Source organism: Lissotriton helveticus, chromosome 6, assembly GCF_964261635.1.
Source record: "Lissotriton helveticus chromosome 6, aLisHel1.1, whole genome shotgun sequence".
Lineage (NCBI taxonomy): Eukaryota > Metazoa > Chordata > Amphibia > Caudata > Salamandridae > Lissotriton > Lissotriton helveticus.
The window spans coordinates 877,180,746-877,203,788 of record NC_136067.1 but is presented as its reverse complement, the minus strand read 5'-3'; the positions used below and the strand labels follow the sequence as shown (position 1 = coordinate 877,203,788).

Here is a 23,043-nt window from a genome sequence, read left to right as displayed (position 1 = left end):
CTGTCCCTCTGCAACTACCCCAGTTACATACGGTCGAAAGAGGTACCTATCCCACAGGAGATACTGGATTTCATCAGTAAGAAGATGAGTCAATAGTTAAATACAGGGTCTCAACCGCCATGCAAAGAGAGGAGTCTGACCCTATCAATGAAGTAGTGAGGCATTTTATTAGGGAGTCCTCTCATTACGCCAGTGCTTTAAATTGGAAAAATAAGTGTAGATACTCAATAAGCTGTGGAGTTTAGGCGGAGATGGGGGCGGGCTTGTTTTGCGCGGGGCTAGGGAGCGATTTAAGTGTAAGAAGTTAATGGCCTCCAGATCGAAGGTTGGTAAATTGAGCACCACCAGTACTGGGTAAAACTAACACTTATTATTTATAGTGATTAGATGACGATGAAGATTGCATTTAATTTCATTAGAGGTGACTATGTTGATTACATTATGTAAAAGTATACATGATAATGTGTCCAATTATAAACTAACTTCTGCCAAAGGATGAATGCCTTAATAACTGGTATCTTAAACAGTGATAAATGTTGACTTGTTTTGCAGGGAGGCAGCTACTGCAGCCAGATGCAAGCGTATTGAAGTGTACGCTAGTCCAGAAGTCTGCAAATGCAGCAGATAGCAGAAAATGTTTTATACAGTTGCATCAAATGGGTCGATGTGTTTACAATAGGAGTAGATAACATATTTTCCACTTCGCAGCTTAACACGCTCTAGTTGTGGGTTTACGGGCCTCTTTGAGAATATTCATACATTCTGGTGGGAGATTTAGGCAACCAAATTCTATGACCTCAGGAGCTAAAGAGCAAGGTTGAGTTCCTTTGGATTTGGGTGCCTGACGTCTCCATGTGACAAGATCTGGGTTGAAGGAAAGCTTCTCATGTGGCACACCTGAAAGCTTGAGTAGAGAAGGGAACCAATGTTGTTGAGCCCAAGTGGGAGCTACCAGAATGAGGGTGAGAGACGTTTGCCTGAGCTTCCGAGCTACAAATGGAAGACCTGACCATTTCATCCATAGAGAATTGCCCTTGGATAGTGGGTGTGGTAACCTGAAGGTGAAGTATGGGCATTTGCGGTTGCAAAGAGGTCTATCCGTGAAAATCCCCACCTGTAGAAGTATGGGAGGAGGAGGACTCTGGGGTAGAGTTCCCACTCGAGGACTTGTTGCCGCATCCTGCTGAGGAGGTCGGCAAAGTTGTTGTCCATCCCTGGGAGAGGATCCGCCAACAGGTGAATGTTGTGTTGTATTGGCCAGACCAAATCATCTGAGATAGGCGTGATAACTGTAGAGAGTGCCCCCGTCCCCGTTTTGGTAAATAGAACAGGGCTGCTGTGTTGAGGTGGACAAGAAATGTTTTCAATGCTAGGTGGAATGTTTGAAGTTCTAGGTAGTTGATGTGGAGACTCTGGTCTTAAGTGTCCCAGAGACAGTGAACTGTGTGATTCTGTAGGTGTGCACCCCGTCCTGTAAGGGATCCGTCCGCTATGAGAATAATCTGGGAAACAGCGTCGAGGAGCAGCCGTTCTGTTGATATTTGTATTCCACCACTGCAGAGAGTGATGCGTTTGGCTGTCTATCAACACTAGATTGTGTAATTGACCCTGTGACTGAGATCACTGACTCACCAGACATTCCTGCAATGGACGCACATGTAGTCTTGCACATGGCACTATTGCAATACAAGACACCATCATGCCTAAAATTCAGTGAACTATTTTGACTGTTATTTGTTGATTGGGGTAAAATTGATGTAGCAGCACTGTGATGTTGTGAATCCTAACAGTGTTTGGGTAGGCTAACCCCAACAGTGTGTTGAAAATAGCACCTAGATAAGGCTAAATCTGTGAAGGCTGAAGATGTGTGTGTTTTGATTGTAAACCCCAATTGATGAAGAAGTTGTATAGTGATCTGAGTGTGTTGTAGGCACAACTGAAGTGTACTGGCTTTGATGAGACAATCGTTCAAATATGGAAAGACATGAATACTTTTTCTGCGTAGATGTGCTGCAACTACCACTAGATATTCGGTGAACACCCCGGGTGCGGTAGTGACTCCGAATGGAAGCCCTTTGAACTGAAAATTTGTTCCCGCTATGACAAACCTGAGGTATTTTCAGTGAGCTGGGTGTAGTGGGATGTGAAACTAGGTGTCCTTTAAGTCTAGTGCAGACATAAAGTTGCACTGTTGTAATAGAGAAATTACATGTTGAAGAGTTACCATGTGGAAGTGCTCTGAAAGGGTGTATTGCTTTAATGGGCTAAGGTCTAATATGGGCAAATGTGAACTGTCTTTTTTTGGAATGAGAAATAATAGAGAATATACCTTTGAACCTTGTTGTGGTAGAGGAACAAGGTCTATGACTCCTTTTTGCAAAAGAGCCTGTACTTCTTGTTTGAGCAAGGTTTGGTGCTGTTTGTGTATGTGCCTGCGAGGTGGGATGTTTAGAGGTGTTTTGCAGAGCTCTATACAATAACCATGTTGAATAATTTCCAACAACCAGTGGTCTGTTGTTATGGTTTTCCAGTAAGGGAAGTAAACTTGTAGAATTCCCCTACAGGCGTTACATGGCTGAGAGGAATAAAAAGTGAGTCACTGTTTGGAAGTGGAGGGTGTGGTGCGAGTGAAGGCACCTCTTCCACGCCCTTTGGAAATATTCTCCCTGTACGTGCCCCTGTAATATCCTCTTGAGGGGGATGTGTGATGCTGTTGCCTACAGAAAGAGGTAGAGGCATCTGATGAAGTTGTTTTATTACCCTCTTTGTATGTGGGGAACCGAAAGGAAGCATGAGGAGTGGGAGTCCTAAGCACTTCCATTGATGTGATAACCTCTGTGTCCTTCACTTTTTCTAATGTTTGGTCCACTTGGGAACCAAGCAAGTGTTGTTGATCAAAAGGGACATTAAGGAGTGTCTGCTGTACATCGAGCTTAAAGCCAGATATATGTATTAATGCATGTCTATGCAGCAGTATACTTAAATTTATATCCCTGGCAGCTGTATACGCCGAGACGAGGGCACATCTGATGGAGTTGTTTGAAATTAATGGACCCTCATGGAAAATTTGGAGGCCTATTTTTTTGCAATCCTCAAGGAGATGTTGGAGTTCCTCCATCTTGCCCCAATGGGCCCTTTTGTACCTTGCCAAGAACCCCTGAGTATTGGCAATTCACAAATGGTTAGTTGCCTGTTTTTCCACCCTTTTCCCTGAATCATCAATGTGTTTAGACTCTTTATTGGGTGGAGGGGCATCTGCTGATGTCTGAGAGTTAGCCCTTTTGCAATTATTAGATACCACTGGGGAGTCTGGGGGAAGTTGGCCCTTGATGTAAGGTGGATAGTGCAGCGTTGTATTTATTATCTACTTGTGGTGTAATAATACATGCTCATACAGGATTTTAAAAAGATTTTATCTGAGTGACTGAGCATCCCTTTTAGCTTGGGCAGATATTGACATGTAGTAGGGGAGAGTGTTTCAAAGAGGAAGTCATCCTCTATGGGGTCTTCGTGCAAGGAAACCTGGAGATACGCAGCCTCGCAATAAGTTCCTGGAAGGATGTTGCATCACCCAGGGGTGAAGGATTAGGTGGGTAAAGGTCAGGGTCAATAAACCCGGGGTGGGTACAATGTCATAGCTGTCCCATGGATCTGTGGTTGGCTGATCATCGTCATCTCCTCACCCTTGATCCCCAGTTTTTTTTTTAAGAGTTTGCCCTGTTTTATTAGCCAGGTATGAAGAGGCCTTCATAGATGGCAAGCTGGCGTTTACCACTAGGTAAGATGTTAAAACTAGGTCAAGACCTTCAAAAGATGGCCTACTCTATCCCTTCTACCAACCTGTGTGCAAACAGAATTAATCTGTTGTGTTACCTGATCAGGTTGGAAACATAAAAGGCTGTGCAACTATTTATTTTCACCACACCCTCTTTTGATGCTTCATCTCCTTGATCCAATCCTGATATGGGACTACTTTGCCCTTTTCAGGTGCATTGAAGGCATTTGATTCTCATAAGCTTGTCCTTCCTTGTGCAGGAATTGTGATGTAATTGGGAGTGGACCTCACGTTCTGACTAGTTTTGTTGCTGTGTGCAATCTTAACTGTCTTGGTGAGGACTAACAGCCTATTGTCAGACCCATTTACAGCAATGAGTGGGATGAGGCACAATTGCATACTGTCGCAACTCCACAATTGTAATTGCACAGTTGACTTGTGGCCTTCTTTAGACCCACTTGAGCATAAAATTACTTTCTCGATATCGCCTGCTGTCCACATATGCAGACGATATCCTCCTTTATATGAGACAACTTATTTTCTATTATCTGTACTGTAGTTAAATTAGGTTCCTCCTCTGGCTTTTGCATAAAGTGGAGTAAGTCAGATGTATTTCCACAGATACCATCCATCAAGATCACTGACCTGGATGTCCCACTTTGCTAGCATATGTTCTGTATGTTATTTGGGCATTACAATAAACAGGGATTGTGAAGCAGTTCTTAAATACAATTTCAGACATATGATGGACAAGCTATCTGCACCGATTGAGAAACTACCACTACCACTGGTAGGATAGCTGTCAGAAAAACTTTTCTCCTACATTCTTGTACCGATTTCTTAACGTCCTGATTCCATTAACCAGGAACTTTTTCTCACTCCTGAGGGTGCATTTATCCAAACTGACATTAGCTCAGCAATCTAAAAAGCCAATGTTATCAGCAATGCTCAAGTCCCACCAAACTATTACTGGCCTTTGAAAGAGGAATAGATTGCGCTTTTGGACGATGTACTGTCTGCCCTTGCGCGTATACGCATGTGTCATCTGGAATTATAAATTGGATATTTGCTGTGGATCCCGTGGTTTCGAGTTTCCAAGGTAGCTACGTTGGCCGACGTTGAAATCTTGTTATGAAGTGACCCCTTTTTATTTCCATGCGCGGAAGCGCATGTAACAACACGAGAGCTGGATTCCTTTTAGTGGAGATAGTCCGTTGTCTTTGTTTAATGCGGAAGCAACGCGGCGGCTGTATACTTAAGTTGCAGAGTTTCCGACCGGCGGTTTTCGGTGGCAAAGAACGGATAGGTTTTCCGCTTTTCTGTTTAAAGATTCCTACCTAAGGTAATTGGCCTATAAACTTTGGGACATTTTTTGTGCTAGGTGTGTAATGTAAGAGTTGATAATGGTTGCCTCGATTATGATGGAGCCTGTTTTTCGTCCCTAGGAGTATACGGAATGGATGAATTGGACCTCTAATGTGTGGAATGTGGCGGCTTTCACTGTAAGGTAAGGTGTTTATATAATTTAGAGCCCCTCTTGCTAGTGAAGTTTGGCTCAGTGATGGTTTATTTATGGACTGGTTTTTATTGTAGTCTAAATTAAAGAACCTGCCGGAAGAGATTGGTGCTCGACTCGCACGTCATACATGAATTTGAATGTACGTATTCCTCCCCTTGCTTAATTGGTCACATTGAGGGGGTGGTAATTGCATGTAGGTGTATATAGAAGGGCGGGCACGTACATTTGTGGTTCTATAATTAGATTTTTTGAAGACACGTTTGGGTGTTCACTATTAAAAATATTTTCGATGCCACTTACCTTGAGAAATACCACATGGATTATGGTACAATAGGCTTGTAATCATATATGTACACAGAACTGTAGAATATTACCCCGTAAAATGTTTTTTGTATATAGAATGTAAATTTAGATGTCTGGTCTTTTTAGGTATGAATTTGATTTGCCCATTAACTCCTGATGAGGCCTGGATTGATAAGAGGCTGAAACGCGTCAACACTGTTTTTTGAAGACACCAACTCAAAAAAAGTTCTTTTGACTTAGTTCATGAAATAAGGACTAATTAGGAGTGCTAGAGAGAGATAGGTTAAAAGCTTCTACCCTGGTGACACTCTTTTTGATTTTGGTTTGTTTTGGTGATCTGTAAATAAGGAATGTTTTGAATATACTGTAGATAAACATCCTTGGTTAAAAATAAATAGGGCAAAAGAACCTGAAAAATTGGGTTCGAAATAACGTGTTTATAAATGTAAATGTATTTGTATGTGTATATATGTATAAAGTGTGTATAGTAATGTTAAATGTGAGATAACAGTACTTTAGGATAAAATATGGTTTAATAAAAAAGAAATATTTAAACCATATACATGTAGATTAAGTGTGTTGAAATGGCTTATTAAAATTGGAGATACTCCTTACATATAACTTTTTGGATTGAATCCGGTAAAAATAGACTTTTCATGGAATGGATAATTTATGGTATCCATTCTTAGGAAATTAGATGGACAGATAACTATTCCGTAGGCTACATTTTTTTTGTTTTCGATTGTACTCTATACCCGGAGGCCTGTGGGTTAATCGGGTTGCCCCTGTAATATATTCCTTCAAGTCCTGGCAAAGATCACACCGATTATTAGATCTAAATCCAAACATTCGTGAAAAAGCACCTATTTGGAACAATACCAGTATTCGTATAAATCGGAAAGTGCCATCATGGCCATTATGGCATCTAGCATGCATTCAAACACTAGATCAGCTTTTCCACAATGGTGAATTTAAATCCTTCACACAACTTAGAGCAGAATTTGGTCTTCCACTACATCAATCTCCTAAATATACTCAACTTCAACAATGTTTGAAAAAGCACCTCCCTCCATCTTCTTCCATTCTTCAAACTTCACACATAGTCACATATTTTAACATTTGGAGTAAACATAAAGGAGTAATATCTGGTCTCTACAACATTTTTACACTGCACCTTCACTCTCAACCCCTGTCACAGGCGCTACAACTCAAATGGCAGAATCGGCTTTCAGTATCTTACACTGATGTGGAATGGGAGGAAATACTGGAAAATTTAGACAAAGGCACATGTGAAGCTAGACACTAAAGTTCTGCCTTTTCAAAATCCTTCATGTGTGGCATTGGTCCCCTGCAAAACTACAGAAGCTGGTTTACTCTCACATGCTAATTGCTGGAGGTGCCCTAATACCCATTGTGACTCCACACACATTATATGTGACTGCCCAATGATAGAACCTTACTGGACTTATGTAGGTAGAATCTTACAATCTACAATGCCTTTATCTCTTCCGCTTACGTCTGCTAATATACTTTTTCATGATCTCCGTCTCTCCCCATAACACTCCAAACCCCAACGTCGTCTTTTTCATACAGCACTGGCCACCGCAAACATTTTTATCTTACGCCATTGGAAATCCACATCTCCTCCTTCACAAGAAGAATGGCTGACAACTATGATACACACAGCATCACACGAAAAAGTGATTTACAACCTCCAGAATCAAACTGACATAGTCCTTCAGGTTTGGTCACCTTTCTTGAATATGAATAGTGGTATTGATATTGATGTTAATACCCCCAATGCTACTATTTCTCTACCTTAGTCCAATTATATTTTTCCCCTTTTTACCCTTTACTCTTTCCTACTTCTGGTTATCCTATCCTATCTTATCGTATTCGATCTTATCCTATCTTATATTATTTTATCCTATCTTATGTTATCTTCTCTTCCCCTATCTCACGTCACATTATACTATTTGATATCTCACTTCTTTCTTATATCTGTCCACATTATCTATTATCTCAAAGTCCCCCCGCCCTTTTCTTCTTCTTTCTTTATTCTTTATTCAATTCTTAATTTACGTATTTATTGACATATATATATTCTATTTTCTAACAAGTAGTACTTATTTCCTATATACATTTCTGCTTATAATGTATTAATTTCTCTACTATGAATTGTTACATGTTGAATGCTATTATCATTATTGTTCCTGTGATGAATTTTTACAAAAATGCTAATAAAAAATTACAAAACATGCTGATATTAGTGAACACACTAGCGCAAGTATTGCTATTGTGGGAAGTGTCAACACAATCATATGCTAGTTTTTTTCATGGTTCTGGCATTGGATCTCTATTTCTGATGACATAGGTTCACTTCGCAGAGTTTTGGTGCCATCATTCATCTCATCTAGTAGTAAGGTCTGATTTTGGTACAGTTGGAACAAGGCTGATCACCCAGATGCATAGGACATGCAGGAAGAATAGAGAAATAAAGTCTGCAGCACATTCTGATGTGGTCTAGCATAGCGTGCCTGGGACAGCTGGGTGGTCCCAGCTGTGCTCCTCCATTAGTCTTTTGGCTAACAACCATTAAATTGGATAGGTTGGGACTGACCGGCATAGATGACTTATTTGATAGCTCACCATTCGTGAAACTAAAACAATACAATAACAGAGGGGACATTATCTCATTTGATATATTTATGTACTTCTTGCCATGCCATACTTTACAGGCAGTTGTGGAACTCTTTCCCAGTGCACCACAGGAACTTACACTACTGTCTTAGATCATAAAAGCCTCTGAAACATGGGTATGGTTGTAACGTACATATGAAGAGATTATGGAAAGTAGATTATACTGAAATGAGTGCTAAGAAATTGTGGAAGACTGATTAAAGTGAACTGGTCATGGATGAGCAAAGACGTTTCTGCTGTGCACAGACTCCGCAGATTTCACTGAATTCCAGGCATATATTATTACATTTCAAACCTGTGTCCTAAGGATCTTAAACTTCTATAAACATGCAGAAATGTTGACCATCTATATGTGTGAATTGCCTTAGATACAATTATCTGTCGCTTACTTGCAACATATGGTCTGGACTTGTATAGATGTAAGAAATTGCCAGACGAACGTCTTTCAAACATACCTAAGGCCATGTTGATTCCTACTCCTCTGGTTTCACTCTTTTTTATATGCAAGATAACCCTAAAGAAGGCAGGAAATGCTCTGCATTGGCTTTAGTGCTGGACAAACGTAAGGTAGCTTTGACCTGGATGTAGGACCCAGTTCCACTGGGTCTAACTGGCTAAAAAGCCTGATCGCCTACGTGTTAATGGCAAAACTTTCACCATACTGATGTATGTTAATGCACGACCGAGAGACATTTTGTGGATATGAGCAGGTCTTAAAAAACAAATTACTAGACTAATATTTCATGATATATCTGCTTTCTGTCATATTCAAAGCTGCTGTGCAGACCTCAAGTAAGTGCATAGATTGCTCGTCCTGTTTTGATGCAATAGCAATGGCATCAGTTAGAGAACAATTGTATTCTTGCTGGGACCTTGGGATATATGACCAGATGTACAAAGATTTTTTGCACTGGCAAAAGGTCCCATTCATAGAATCGGGCCATTCACATCTGCAAAAAGGCTTTTTGTTATGTATGAAACCCAAACTGCAATTAGGTAAATGATAACTGAATCAAAATTTGAGTTTGTGACTGAATTGGAATTTGAAAGGGGCGTATTTCAGGCATTCTCTCCAAATACCAATTCAGAATGCATTGTATTAACGATTACAACTAAAATCAGGTCTCAAAACGTTAATATTTTGCCATTATCACAAACACAAATGTAGTGACAACCCATTTGCAAACGGGAAGAGATCCTCTAGAGATCCCTTCTCCTGTGTGAATGTTATCAAAACATTTTTTTAGGAGTAGGCAGTGGTCCACTCTCACAGGGGCGTCTGTTGTGGGGCAGGCACAGACCAAACAGTTGGGCACCACAAGACATACCGTATGGTTCGAGAGTGGACCCTACTTTTCTGAACACTAAGTAAACGGTGTTCCCAGAAAAATACGGGTCATCGCTATCTTAGCCACTTTGATAACGGCGTGGCCAGTAAATTTACATTTACAACTTTTTTCTCATTTTCACGAGTTGACACAGAGTAACCATATAACTTTTAGGGTCCTGATGAATGCCCTGAAATCCCGTTAAGGGACCACATATGGGAAGAAACATGTCGACCCTTGATAAGGATATATTTGTTTGATCCCGAGTCCTCTTTTTAAACTCTATCCCAGAGGCCCACTGAATAGAGCCTACTCAGACCCCTGGAGATAGATTTATTTATCACCTATATATCTATTTCTTTCTGCACTCTGCCCCTCGCTAACCCTTTCCGTTTGCTCATCCTTGCAAAACACCTCAGCTCCTCCCCTTTGAGGAGTTGTAGCCCACACCATGGACCTTGCAGTACGGGTGTGAGGAGGGAACCCAATGATTAAGCATGTCACACTTGGGTGAGTGAGGGTTCTTGTCCTAAAGATAATTCTTTTCCATCACATACACATACTAATGAGGATACAGGACATAATTCAGATGCATGCAATCTGTTTGCCCTACTTCATCAGACAACCTAACGTACACAGTGTGAATTTTTTGATTATTAGGAATCAGTACGTTTTTGAGTTAGTTGATCCTAACAGATCCTCTGTGTGGAGACAACAGAAGTACATTTCACATTACTGATAGTTCACAAGGAAGAAACTCATATTAACTTCCAAGCCATGGATATTCTTAACTTGTGAGATTAAAGAATCTATAGGAGCTGTGAGCATGTGTCTGGGGTTTCAAGTTTTTCAGATGGAGAATTACAGGAAAGGGTGGCAGGAACACTTATATTTCCCACTGATTATACACACTTTTCCATCATAAAACACGAGTTCTGGATACCGGTGATTCAAGTTTGTCAGATCAGATGTTAGAAAAGACACACATAGAAGCATGATAAGATCCCTGTCTCCAGTTTTTGAAAAGATTCACACATGTTCCACTCTTGTTGTTGGAGCAGGTAAGCACAATTAAAATTGTTATGCTTCCTAAAGCATGCACTGCCTAATTAGGGCTTTATTAGCTTATACCCCATCCTCTTTCTTCACTCAATGGCATCCTCAAATATAGAGTACAAGGAAACCCAGATAGACCCTTCTCTATTTACAGCAGTTGCTGGCTTAGGTAGAGCGGGCAGTTTCCCAGTTTCAAGCCTATCACTGGAAAGCTATGAGCTAAAGGCTCATTCCACTAATACAATCCACACCAAAGACTCCAGCATTCACTGACATCTTTATCCTGCTCAGGTAATTGTATCCGTTTTGATTCTCTGCCCTTGATTCATCCAAAACACATAAATATATGCAGTACTACAGGACCTTTGTTATAGTTAGGATGTTATTATGAAATTTTCTAAAGTATTGAAGCACCATGGGGGACAACCACCATGGCTGCTGACTTCCTGTCAACTCATTGCAAAAGCCAGTTGCGTGCTACAGTCTGTACATCCGTTGCATAATGCAGGGGTTTTCTGACTTCCAGGCATAAGTTACAATCCCAAGCAATTATTTAGGTACCTTAGATACCTTCAGATGAAACCCAGCACCTACAACACATCTGATTAATATAGTCTATCATTTTCTATGGCACACTATGGAGAGGACATCACAGAACATGGAAGGAAATGTAGTAGGTTGTGATGCAGTTGTGTCCAGGAGCAACTATTTCAAAATTCAATTGAGGTTCTTCAATCAGTCTTTTCAAAGTGTAAACATGTTACAGCACTATAGACTGTCTTCAATTTTGATATATTACAGAACAAAATCATGCAATGGCAGTTGGGAGCAACCCTGCCACAGTTGCAGTGGGGTCTCGCACACCTAATGCTGTGTACGGACGGGGGTGGGGCTGGGGGGGAGGGTAGTGGAGTGTGACATACGACGGGAAAGTGGAGAGTAAGGAAATAAATAAAAGCACTTACATTGCACTCGCAGCATCGCCGTTTCAGGGATGCAGCAAGTGAAAAGTAAGTGTTTTTATTTATTTAGTCGAGGAGCAGGGAGGCCGACCATTATTTTTCAGGTGAGCGTAAGGAACTAGGCCCCTGATAACAAAGCGAGCGGTAACCAGAGAGTAATTGAAAAATACTGGGAAAGTATTAAACTGAAGAAAAGGTGTAGAACAGTTTTTATGGTCCTGAGTCTAAGTTGTTACTACAACGCGAAGACATAAACGAGGGTAACTATTGTTAAAAAAGTCACGAATAGAACAAGGGGTGAAAGAACCGAGGTAGCCCAAGCAATAGCGAACATATAACGGACAGATTAAAGGAAAAAAGAAAACATTTTTAACACATATTGAAATCGGATCTCCAATGCCCAGCAATAGGGTATCCTTACCGCGTAGAATATGTTACCTGAAATCGCCCATGGTAAGGGAGAGTTTTTAGTCTCCTATGCGTGAGACATAAGGCACATACAAAGAGCCGATAAAAGAGTAAAACAACGGGAGAAAATAAAGTTAAGGCACTACATGCACTTATCTCCAAACAGAGAGAGTACGCAGTGTCTAGAAAATCTATATATAAGACACGAGGGGAGAAAAGTTATGAAATTAAGAAGAAGAGAGAAGATTACATAGTGGCCAATATAACCGCATCTCTTAGTTTACTTTACATTCGTTTTCAGATGGTGAAATTGATAAACCACCGGCAGGACAGGTATCCCTTGCATCCAAAGAGGAAGATACAATCACGGGTGAATCACCGGCCAGAAAATAAATAACTGGGTAAGCTTAAGATAAAGGACCTTGGGTATACTGCATTACGAATTATCTGAATAACATAAAACTAAAGGAACATTCGTTTGGTTTCCTTCACAGCATTTTTAATTAATATATCGGTGGCTCCTCGATACGTAAAGAAAGAGAGGCACGACACGATAAAGGTAAAATTGTGATCTATTTAGCTAAATAAACTGAAAATAGAAAATAAGGCTAAAATTGTAATGAAGGCCATTTTCTTTTGCCAGATATCACAGATTTAAACCTTCAAGTGCAAAAAGAAAAAAAGCAACGGTGCCTAATAATTCTGAATATAAGAAACGGAATTGAGATCTACAGGTAACCATTCTGGGAACCCGCACAAAACAGAACTAGATACGAAAGGTGGGGTATCCGAAATAATAGGATGTGTTTCACATTTGTTCCTAAAGGTCGAAGTGTGAGACAACAAAAATAGAACTTGGCAAATTACCAGTTTTAAGAGTCTGACAGACAACCAGACCGACCAGAAAAGAAATCCTGTAAATCAAAGAGAAAGGCATTCTATCTACATGAGGTATTAAATAATTAAATTTCTTGAAATTTCTAAAACTTTTTGTTGGACAGGCCTCGTAGCTGGGCCGTCCCCCCTCCGCACAACGGGGCCCGGACCCGGCTCTCCCTGAATCCCCAGCAAGAACCACCCCAGCAACCCCCCGAGGCAACCCACAACCCGTCCATAACGGGACTCCAGCTCCTGAACCCTCCCGTACCGGCTGGCCCTGGTCCCCATCAGCACCATGGCCCCGGTCCAGCCGCCATCTTTGGACACTACAGCACGAGGCCGCGTGGCCTCAACTCGACCCTAACCCTGGGCCTGGCCAGGCCCCGACATCGAGGCACCAACCTCCACACAGGAGGTAAAGAGACCACTTGGCAGATCAATGGAAGAAGGAGTCGTCAACGGCTCTCCCCTGCCAGGTGTCGATCACCCCCGGCCTCCCTGGGTGCTGGCTTCCCCCCCCTGCTGGGTGTCTGGACTCCCTCATTCCGGACCTCCCGACCGCCAGGCGCGAAGGTCCGGACATCAAAGGGGACCAGACCTATAACTGGGGCAGCGCCAGACCAGGAAGGCAGTTGTATCCTGGAGTTGAGAGACACCGAGAAGAACTCATCCTTGACGGACTGCTGGCGCTGCCACAGCCCTGCCCTGTGAACCCTTCGTCTTGGCCTGCTGGCGCTGCCGCGGCCCACCCTCGTAAAACCATCATCTTGGCCTGCTGGCGCTGCCGCGGTCCTCTGCAACGTGAACTACCACCTTGGCCTGCTGGCGCTGCCGCGGCCCTCTGCAACGTGAACTACCACCTTGGCCTGCTGGCGCTGCCGCGGCCCTCTGCAACGTGAACTACCACCTTGGCCTGCTGGCGCTGCCGCGGCCCTCTGCAACGTGAACCATCGCCTTGGCCTGCTGGCGCTGCCGCGGCCCCCTTCGTTGTAGACCTTCGTCCTAGCCGGCTGGCGCTGCCGCGGCCCGACCTTGCAGACTCCTAAGCTCGAGGATTGTGAGCTTCTCGCTTGCCACCCCCTGTACCGATCCGGTACCAAGACTGTCCCGCTACCCCTTTCCCTACAGAGACTAGAATTGAGGGGACCTTCGAGTCCTGAATCCCCTGTATCGCTGATAACCTTGCCTTACGAACCCTATATAAAGAGTGTTGATCTCATCCTTGTGTGGTGTCTATCTGTGGGGGGGAAGTGACTTGTCTGTACGATCGCTGGAGACGGCCCTCCTCGGAGGCCTCTCCCCCAGTACTCGGCCGACCCTCCGGGTCCCCGTCTAACATTGGTGGCCAGCGGCGCGATCCGAACCTACGCATAATCGTACAGAGGGTCACTCGCCCCACGACACACAACCACCATGACAACAAAAGAGAGCGGAACAACGGAAAAATTCCAGATGGAAAAGTTGGAAGAATACAACCACAGAGAACTGAAACAATTTTGCATAGAATTAGGCATTTCAACCACAGGACTAAGCACGAAAGAGGACTTCAAACGAGCCCTGGAATCTTGGGCGGAGACGGGTACGACCGTACCCCAAACACGAAACCCCGAGACACCCGAAACAAGCCCCACGCCGACGGAAGAAAGAAGATCGGGTCTCTCCCCGGAGGAGGTCCGGGAACGAGAAAAAAGCAGGCTCCATGAATTAGAACTGGCACGACTTCGCTTAGATGGAGAGCTCAAATTGGCGGAACAAAAAATAACATTGGAACACTTACGGCTCCGAGAGGAGCGAGAGGAGAAACAAAGGCAGAGAGAGCTAGAAGAGAAGAAGCTAGCCTACGAACATGAGCGCAACCTCAAAGAACTAGAGCTTCGGAAGCAGAACAAGGAGCTCGGGACCCCCGAGCGCACGAACACTCCTGCCACTACAGACCCCAAGGTCCACATCCCCAAGGATGTCATCAGAGAGTACTACAAGAACGATGATATCCAGCAGTGGTTTAAAGCCTACGAGGTAGCCATGACCTCCCACCGGATTCCCAGGAGCGACTGGGGAGCCGGGTTATGGGGGAGGTTTGTCAACGAAGGGTGAGACGCCCTGCTGCAACTCCCGGACCATCTGATGACATCCTACGACCACATGAAGGCCGCCCTCCTTACTCGATACGGACTCACACCTGAGATGTACCGCCAGCGGTTCCGCGACTGCAAACGGATCCCGGGTACCACTTGGGTGGAGTACGTGAACTTCTTTAGCCGGGCCTTCGAGGGGTGGATCAAGGGCAGCAAAGTGACCACCTACGAGCAACTCTTTGACCTTATTGTGTGGGAGCACCTTTCTAACAACTGCTTCATCGAACTCAGGCAGCACCTCCTGGACAGTAAACTAACGGAACCTCGGCAACTCGCCGCCGAAGCTGACCGATGGGAAAGCACCCGAGTTGGCCGAAACGGGCCCAGCGAACCGAACAGAACTGCCCAAGGGCCCCATCGCCCCCGTGGGGGAGGAGGAGGCCAGGGTCGGGGTAGAGACACTGGCCCGGTGACTCCCGCAAGCAACCCCCCGCCCCCGGCCAGCAGGGGAAACCCCCCGATGCGACCAGGCTTCCGAGCCAACATTACTTGCCACCGGTGCCAGCGACCCGGCCACTACGCCAATGATCCCAACTGTCCAAAGAACCCGAACACTATACCCCGCCAGGTCGCTGCTGCCGCCCTGGGGGAAGAGCAAACCCCAGAAGACCAAGAGGAGTACGAGACCGACCAGCCTGAGTGGGAACCGGCCGCCATGTCCCTGGTTTGCTTAGGGGAACGAGACCTGATCCCTCGGGCCCCCCTTCCCGCCAACACGCAGAAGTACAGCCAGTGGGTCAACATTAATGGCCGCCGGGCGGAAGCTCTCCGCGACACCGGGGCCAGTGTGGCCGCAGTCCGCTGTCATCTGGTGGCCCCGGACCAGATCTTGCCGAAGATTCTTTGCCCTGTCCGGTCGGCCGACAACTCAGAAAGCCTATGTCAAATGGCCTACGTCCCCTTCGAATGGGGAGGAGTATCCGGGATGCTGAAAGTGACTGTCCGCGATGATGCCCCTGTGGATTGCCTCCTGGGGAACGATCTCGAAAGTTCTCCCTGGGCAGCAGTCGAACGGAGAGAGCACCTGGGGATGCTGGGCCTCCCCGAATGGGTCTGCGTCACGACCCGGTCCATGACCGCCCGGGCCGTCCCCAGTCCAGAGGAACCCGAGTGGCCGGAGCCTCCTCCCGCGATTGTCCCAGAGGAGGCCACCCCCGAAGCAAGTCCCCCAGCCCAAACCGAAGAAGGACTCGGTCGGCTCCAGGACCTCCCCGATCTGGCCCAGTGGTGTCACGAGGGGGGTCCTACCCAGGAACAATTCCGGCAAGAACAAAGAACCTGTCCCTCCCTCGAGGGACTCCGGCAGCAAGCCCTTGCCCAGAGCGCAGGGGACACCTCGGGGGCCCACTGGATCTACTGGGACAACGACCTGCTCTACAGCGAGCAAAGGATTGCAGAACTAGGGGCCAGTCGGGTGCTGGTGGTGCCCCTTCGCTTCAGAGATTTCCTCCTGAACTTAGCCCACGATGTCCCCCTTGCCGGACACCTGGGACAGGACAAAACGTACGACCGCCTGGTGACCCACTTTTACTGGCCCCAAATGCGAAAGGATGTCACCAACCACTGCAGGGCCTGCCCCACCTGCCAGGCCAGCGGAAAAAGTGGCCGAAAAACCAAAGCACCCTTACAGCCTTTTCCCGTCGTCACCACCCCATTCGAACGGGTGGGAATAGACATTGTGGGGCCCCTGGACCCCCGAACCGCCCAAGGACACCGGTTCATCCTGGTCCTGGTGGACCACGCCACCCGCTATCCCGAGGCCATCCCTCTTCGAACCATGACGGCACCCGTGGTAGGCCGAGCCCTGATGGGGATCTTCTCCCGGGTGGGTTTCCCCCGGGAGGTCGTCAGCGACAGGGGCACGAACTTCATCTCAAAATACATGAAGTCTCTCTGGCAACAGTGCGGGGTCACCTACAAATTCACGACCCCCTATCACCCGCAAGGAAATGGATTGGTCGAGCGGTTTAACCGCACACTCAAAGGAATGATCATGGGCCTAGAAGGACCCCTCCGTCGCCAGTGGGACGTGCTACTCCCGTGCCTCCTGTTTGCCTATCGAGAAGTCCCTCAAAAATCCCTAGGCTTCAGCCCATTTGAACTCCTGTACGGACACCCCGTCCGGGGTCCCCTCAGCCTAGTCAAAGAAGGTTGGGAGAGGCCCCCCCAGAAAGCTCCCCCTGATATATACAAGCATCTCCTGGCCCTTCGCAACCAGACCCGGCGATTCAGGGAGATCGCCAAAGAAAACCTTGAAGCCAGTCAGGAGGACATGAAGAAATGGTATGATCAGCACGCCTCCTCCATTGAGTTCGAACCGGGACAGCTGGTCTGGGTGATGTCCCCGGTTGAACCCTGTGCCCTACAGGACAAATGGTCCGGGCCCTTCAAGGTGATCGAACGCAAGGGGCCCGTCACCTATTTAATCGACATGGAAACCGCACGGACCCCCCTATGGGTCCTCCACGCCAACAGACTCAAACCCCATTTTGTACGCTCAGAACTCAGCCTCCTGACGGCTACCGATAATGGGACGGAAGAAGACTCCGAGCCCCTTCCTGACCTGCTGAGGACCCTCGAGCAGGATGGCTCAGTGGAAGGGGTCAGACTCTCCGAGGCCTTGTCCCCGGAGCAACGCCAAGACTGTCAAGCTCTCCTGACACGGTTCGCATCCTTGTTCTCTCTCACCCCCGGGGTCACCCCCTGGTGCCTTCACGATGTGGACACCGGGGACAGCCCCCCTATTCGACACAGGGCGTACCGCGTATCAGATCGGGTGCGCGCCTGCATCCAGGCCGAGGTATCCAAGATGCTGGCCCTGGGAGTGATCGAACCCTCTGACAGCCCCTGGGCCAGCCCAGTCGTCCTGGTCCCCAAGGCTGCCGCCCCGGGCGTTGCCCCTGAGCTCCGGTTCTGTGTGGACTACCGGGGACTGAATGCCGTTACCAGGACCGACGCTCACCCTATCCCCCGGGCAGATGAGCTAATTGACCGTATGGGGGCCGCCCGCTACCTGAGCATCTTCGATTTAACAGCAGGCTACTGGCAAATCGGCCTCACCCCCAGGGCCCAAGAACGATCCGCCTTCTCTACCCCGGACGGTCACTACCACTTCAAGGTGATGCCATTCGGCATGAAAAACGCTCCGGCAACATTTCAACGACTCGTGAACCAGGTACTGGCGGGCCTCGAAGAATTCAGCGCCGCCTACCTGGACGACATCGCTGTGTACAGTCACCACTGGACCGACCACCTCCGCCACCTGCGGGAAGTTCTACACGCCCTCCGGCAGGCCGGGCTCACCATCAAGGCCAGCAAATGTCAGGTTGGCCAAGGGTCCGTGACCTACCTAGGACACCAAGTGGGAAGCGGGCTGGTGGCCCCCCTCCAGCTGAAGATCGCTGCCATCCAGGCCTGGCAGCCCCCTACGACCCAAACCGAGGTCCGGGCCTTCCTGGGACTCACCGGGTACTACCGGCGGTTTGTGAAGGACTATGGCAGCATCGTGGGGCCCCTCACGGAGCTCACATCCAAGAAGAACCCCAAAACAGTCAACTGGACTCAGGACTGCCAATCGGCCTTCGAGAAGCTGAAGGCCGCTATGTGCACGGCCCCCGTGCTCCAGGCTCCCGACTACGGCCGGGAATTTATTGTACAGACGGACGCCTCCGATCAGGGCGTGGGGGCCGTCCTCTCCCAACTCAACACCGAGGGAGTCGATCAGCCAGTGGCATTCATCAGCCGACGCCTGCTGGCCCGGGAACAGCGCTGGAGCACCATCGAGAGGGAGGCCTTCGCCGTAGTCTGGGCCCTCAAGAAGCTCCGGCCCTACCTCTTCGGCACCCACTTTCGGGTGCAGACAGACCAGCGACCCCTGCAATGGCTGATGGAGATGTGGGGGGGAAAACCCGAAACTGTTGCGCTGGTCCATCTCCCTGCAGGGGATGGACTTCACTGTGGAGCATCGTCCAGGCCAAGACCACGCCAACGCAGACGGCCTGTCACGCTTTTTCCGCCTCGGCGAGGAGAGTCCCCAAGAGGATGGCTGACTCTCCCTGCCTTCAGCTGGGGGGGACGCATGTTGGACAGGCCTCGTAGCTGGGCCGTCCCCCCTCCGCACAACGGGGCCCGGACCCGGCTCTCCCTGAATCCCCAGCAAGAACCACCCCGGCAACCCCCCGAGGCAACCGACAACCCGTCCATAACGGGACTCCAGCTCCTGAACCCTCCCGTACCGGCTGGCCCTGGTCCCCATCAGCACCATGGCCCCGGCCCAGCCGCCATCTTTGGACACTACAGCACGAGGCCGCGTGGCCTCAACTCGACCCTAACCCTGGGCCTGGCCAGGCCCCGACATCGAGGCACCAACCTCCACACAGGAGGTAAAGAGACCACTTGGCAGATCAATGGAAGAAGGAGTCGTCAACGGCTCTCCTCCGCCAGGTGTCGATCACCCCCGGCCTCCCTGGGCGCTGGCTCCCCCCCCCTGCTGGGTGTCTGGACTCCCTCATTCCGGACCTCCCGACCGCCAGGCGCGAAGGTCCGGACATCAAAGGGGACCAGACCTATAACTGGGGCAGCGCCAGACCAGGAAGGCAGTTGTATCCTGGAGTCGAGAGACACCGAGAAGAACTCATCCTTGACGGACTGCTGGCGCTGCCGCAGCCCTGCCCTGTGAACCCTTCGTCTTGGCCTGCTGGCGCTGCCGCGGCCCACCCTCGTAAAACCATCATCTTGGCCTGCTGCCGCTGCCGCGGTCCTCTGCAACGTGAACTACCACCTTGGCCTGCTGGCGCTGCCGCGGCCCTCTGCAACGTGAACTACCACCTTGGCCTGCTGGCGCTGCCGCGGCCCTCTGCAACGCGAACTACCACCTTGGCCTGCTGGCGCTGCCGCGGCCCTCTGCAATGTGAACCATCGCCTTGGCCTGCTGGCGCTGCCGCGGCCCCCTTCGTTGTAGACCTTCGTCCTAGCCGGCTGGCGCTGCCGCGGCCCGACCTTGCAGACTCCTAAGCTCGAGGATTGTGAGCTTCTCGCTTGCCACCCCCTGTACCGATCCGGTACCAAGACTGTCCCGCTACCCCTTTCCCTACAGAGACTAGAATTGAGGGGACCTTCGAGTCCTGAATCCCCTGTATCGCTGATAACCTTGCCTTACGAACCCTATATAAAGAGTGTTGATCTCATCCTTGTGTGGTGTCTATCTGTGGGGGGGAAGTGAGTTGTCTGTACGATCGCTGGAGACGGCCCTCCTCGGAGGCCTCTCCCCCAGTACTCGGCCGACCCTCCGGGTCCCCGTCTAACACTTTTATTCATGATTATGCAAGAATACTAAAAGACCTAATAATGGGGGTACGAAAAAATGTTTACCAGTGTGAAGACACTGGCTTTTTAACTACAGCAGTGAAAATCCTAGAGACCCACTAGTTTGCCTTGAAGAGTGCCGTGAACATGTGAAAAACACAAAAAAAATTCGATTCTCAATGTAATGCATGCCGTGAAGCAAATCTGTTGAAGGTCTTTTACCAACAAAGTAATGAATTAGATAATTAGATGTCTGTGTTATTATAGTAAAAACATTAAGTGGATATGAACAATAATTGTATGTTTTCTTTAATTAGAGAACTGTCCTGAAGAAGGTGGTATTGCAACATACCGAAACGCTGCGTCGACATTTTGTTTTCCTTCAAGTTATTTTATGGTTTTAACTTGCTACTGTGTAGTGGACACAGTTTTTAATGTTTGTTTGGTATGCCACTTATATGCATAAAATGTGTTTTTTATGAATAAACTATTGATCAAAATCTTTTAAACTCAAACAAGTTTCGTAAAAATATTTTTTAACATCTGTTAATATGATTATCAACCTGTATTGAATGGCACTAGTGGGTTCTTGAATTCAGCTGCAAACTTAGTCTTCCCATTTGGGGCATTGGGGACTTTGCTTACTTTTTGAACCTTTCTCTCCTTGTCCCGCAATGGATCATTAAGGAGACCTCCTTTTGTTTTTTACTTATTTATGTATTTATTTCCATACTCTCCACTTTCCAGTTGTATGTCAAACTCTAGTACTCCCCCCCACCAATCCCCCACCCCACAGTGTTACCTGTGCGAACTGCCACTGCAGAATTGTTGTTTGGACGTAGTTGATTGAGTTTCCCCTCCAGACACTACGGTCTAGGAATGCATGCTGAGAAGGTCTGTTGAGTCCATGACTGCCCGAGGAAAGTGTGACTCTTCCCAGTAGCCACGGTGCTCCCCGCAGAGAATAGTATACATGAAAGGTGTTCATTGGCTCCTTCTTAGGTGAAAAAAAAAATATTGGGTACAACAGACTTCCTCTGATATCATGGAGCTCTTGACTGGAGATAAAGCTGCTGCGTTTAGCCGAGCATCAAACTCCCTCCGACAACAGGGATGAAAAAACTGCCAGGTATGATATCAGGGAGTATAATCCAATAAACATTTCTAACTGCTAGAAGTAAAATATCAAGGGAATAAAGCAGTAGCAATGGGGACAAAGAACATGACAAAAAGATTTGAGAACCAATGTGTTGTGAGACATCTCCCTATCATTAACGCCTCCTTTATATATGGTTCAAACAGGGACTGACCTCACCGGATAATACTCAACTTCATTTTGGACTGGGAACCTTTGTAAACATCCTATGGATGGACCATCATCTTGGAAAGGGCAATTTATAGGTTTTCATCATCATCAAATCTTTATTTCAACATTACATGTCATAAAAACAATTAAAAAAATTAAAATTTTAAAAGTATAAAAAATCTTACAAGCATATACACATGTGAATACTGCTCCAACACAACAAACATAGTTCTATCGGTCACAGTAGGACCAGCTAGATTCCATTTCAAATTCTTAATGATGCAAGGGGCAATGCAATGATCCTTGATCTATGATCCACATCCATCACAGAAATTGCGTACTGCAAGGATGGATCTGAGCGCAGCAATCTCAAAGCAAAACTGCAGTGTCTGGTGCCCAGGTTCCAGCAAGTCTGTTTGAGCCATTTATTTTGCGGCTCTGCATAAGGAGGGCAAACAAACAAGACATGAGAGTACGTTTCAGTTGGGTCTGGACAGATGGGACATTTGTTATCTACTGTGGAGGACCACTTACATTTAAAAGATTTTAATGGGAGGGTACCTACACGGAATTGAAAATATAATTTTCTATCAAAGGGCTTTGATATTATTTCCCTATAAAATTCATACAGTGGAAAGAGTTTAAATTCTAGAAACCTCCCTGTGAGTGAGGTGCTCTCGACTGCTCTACAGTTTTTGGCCCTCGTCATTTTCCAATAAAGTTCTTTCATTTCATTTTCTCTTTTGTTGGGAAATTGGCACTCCTTGGGTTCTCTCATAGTTGCTGCATTCTCATATTAGTCAGTGCATTCTTAATATTAAGATGCCAGCCGATCTTAAAAGAGCGGTCCGCCTCAATGCCATCCCTGAGGGCGTCAGCATAATTTGCCAACTCAGGAGTGGACCATGATCTGTGCCAATATAAAATAGGATGATGTCCCGCTATATCTTCGAGAAAGTTTTGACCTAGGTCATTGAGCAGAGGCTTGAGTGGAGTGCTTTGCGGGAGGCTAGTGATTGTTGGATAAAATGTATTCTCTGATACAACAAGAGGTGTCAGATTCTCAAAGCCTCAGAGTTCAGAACCATAAAGAAACAGAACTCACTACCTTAGAATGATAAATTATAAATCTGCAGGACCGGACTGATCGGCTTGTCATTGAGGTCTTAAATTCTTTGGCTAGTGAGCCTGCTAACTGATGATGTTTTAGGGCTATGATTTCTATTTGAGGTCTCCAGGTCAGTTTTTTTGCTAGTGTGATTCCTAGGTAGGTGAACACATCTAATTGTTCTATGGGTTTCCCGTCTAATGTAATGGCACTCCTGTATGATCGATGCTGGTTGAAAGTCATGAACTTTGTTTTAGTTG

At 46.9% G+C, this 23,043-nt stretch overlaps 1 protein-coding gene across 5 annotated transcripts in view; it reads right to left on the bottom strand.

The window, feature by feature from the left end:
- Nucleotides 1-23,043, bottom strand: part of FAM184A (family with sequence similarity 184 member A) — a 572,845-nt gene that overhangs the window by 214,282 nt on the left and 335,520 nt on the right. The gene's annotated exons all lie outside the window — the stretch shown is intronic.